Genomic DNA, 2,476 nt, shown 5'->3' on the forward strand with positions numbered 1-2,476 from the left:
GAAGAAATGCTACTGGAATCTGGTAACAGTGGACCAGGGATAAAAATATTCATAACCTGAGTGCCAATGAATAAGCAACTAGATGTTGAAAATTATTACCTATTTGAAGTAATTAATGCTAAGATGTGATCAGAGCTCAATCCTGCCAGAGGCCAGTAGTTTTCCAAATTGCTAACTGGCTTGACAAAGACATATATGAGTGTACCACAATTTTGTACAGTGACAAGAGCAAAATCTATGCATGATTGGAATTTCTGCTCCACCCCTAACAGCTATGTAACCCCGGTCATGTTACTTAGCCTCTATGTGTCCATTCTGAAAGACTAGGATAACACTGACCTCACATAGGTATGATGAAGATTAAAGGGCAATAACATATATCAAGTGCCTGACAGTCAATAAATGCTAGTTTCCTTCTGTGTTCTACTTCCCTTTTCCCAATAAGACAGTTTTGCCCCAGCAAACCTCTGCTCTCTCATTTGGCCAGAAGAGTCCTGGGGCAGGGTCTCCTATGGCAGAGCCGCACTCTAGAAGCAGCTTCCTTGAAGGGCTTTTCATAAACTTCTTAAGGCAACTGAAGGCTTCACTACTGTGAGATGCCACTCTGTATGAGAACAGGCTGACACTTCTACATATAAAAGGGACATGGCCTTGGAACTCTGAATCTCCAACCTAGGACTGCAGCTCCAGGCAAAACAACAAAGCCACTAATGTGGAATCCTAGTTACAACAAGGACAAGGTTGAAAAGTACAGTAGTTAAACTTTTCATGCATAACACAGTGTATTTAGTAAGCCATCTCCCTACCCCCCTCAATCCCAAGAGCTTTACAAAAGAAGAGAAAGGCTGCTTAATGACAGCCAAGCTGACAAGCACCCTGCATTTGAGTATACACTCCCACAGGAAGGAGGTCTACACCACACCCAAGCCTAACCAGTCTCAAGATGTGGACACAACAATAACATACCACAGTTGGCTGGGGATCAGGGCTGAGTGTGTGGCCAGGAAGCTTCAGCAAATGCCCATAGCTTAAAACAGGAACAATGGACATGAAGAGAGAAGACTCAAGTTCCTGACCCAATAATGAGTTTTATTCATTACAGCCACGAATAGAGAAGAAAATATAATCCACTTCTCTATTACAATAGACTGTAAACACATAAAACTTGAGACAGTTCACACCACAGAAAACTCTTCAAACATGTGCCTCTCTTCAGCCCCTACCTCATTTCTTCAGCTGACTTTGCTGGCAGTGGCCCCACAAAGGTTGTGAAACCTCTTGAGGATGATGTAAATTGACTCTATTTTATCACTTATTTTCAGGGCCAGTAGAAGAAATTTAGGAAACTGCAGAAACATAAGAGTGACTGCTTTTGTTTGTTTTTGTTTGTGTTTTTTGTTTTTTGAGACAAGGTCTGGCTCCGTTGTCCAGGCTGGAGTGCAGTGAAACCATCTTGGCTCACTGCAACCTCTATCTACCTCCTGATCTACCTACCTCAATCTACCTACCTCAATCCCAAGAGCTTTACAAAAGAAGAGAAAGGCTGCTTAATGACAGCCAAGCTGACAAGCACCCTGCATTTGAGTATACACTTCCACAGGAAGGAGGTCTACACCACACCCAAGCCACACTTTTCCCATCCTTATCCCTCTTTAATCCCAGCCCCCACCCTCATCACATCCACCAGACCTGAACTTTGAGCTCAATCATAACTCTTTGTGCCTCTATTCAAGCCTTTCTTCCTGCCTGGAATACCCTCTTTTCAGTCCTGGCTAATCACATCTACCACCCCATTCCAAGTGGCCGCTGGAAACTCACTTTCTTACGGAAATGTTCTGTGATTTCTTTCACAGCTTACACGTTTTTTTTTTCTTTGAGACGGAGTCTCCCTCTGTCGCCCAGGCTGGAGTTCAGCGGCCAGATCTCGGCTCACCACAACCTCCGCCTCCCGAGTTCAAGCCATTCTCCTGCCTCAGCCTCCCGAGTAGCTGGGACTACAGGCGCGCACCACCATACCCGGCTAATTTTTGTACTTTTAATAGAGACGGGATTTCACTATGTTGGCAAAGCTGGTCTCGAACTCCTCACCTCGTGATCCGCCAGCTGAACATTCTATGTGTTAGACACTTGTATGTAACTTTGCATAGTTCCCGCATTATGTCTCCCTGACTTGGAGTGTTTTCTCTGGTCTCCTCTACCCAGACCTTGGTCACAGCCTCACTAGGATCCCGCATCGCTTGAACATGGTCAGAAGCTTGGATTTCTGCTGGCACAGTATTTTCAATAAATTGATCTCCTGATTGACAGTAGTAGGCATCTCTGGAGGAAAACCTAATACAGCTCCAGGAGGAAGTGGAGTGCCTGCGATCAAGAGGGCTGAGCAAAAGCCCAGAGGGCGTCTCCGGAGCCTTGGGGGAGCTGACCCCAGGCAGGCTCTCTCAGGGCCTGGGAACAAGGCAGGACAAGTCCAACTCAC

General features: G+C 45.6%; 1 protein-coding gene across 1 annotated transcript in view; it reads right to left on the reverse strand.

Moving 5' to 3' along the window:
- HEXA (hexosaminidase subunit alpha) overlaps positions 1-2,476 on the reverse strand; it is a 29,017-nt gene that overhangs the window by 25,143 nt on the left and 1,398 nt on the right. The window lies entirely within an intron of this gene.

The sequence above is a fragment of the Sapajus apella genome, unplaced genomic scaffold, assembly GCF_009761245.1.
Source record: "Sapajus apella isolate SASKATOON/1434 unplaced genomic scaffold, GSC_monkey_1.0 scaffold55, whole genome shotgun sequence".
NCBI lineage: Eukaryota > Metazoa > Chordata > Mammalia > Primates > Cebidae > Sapajus > Sapajus apella.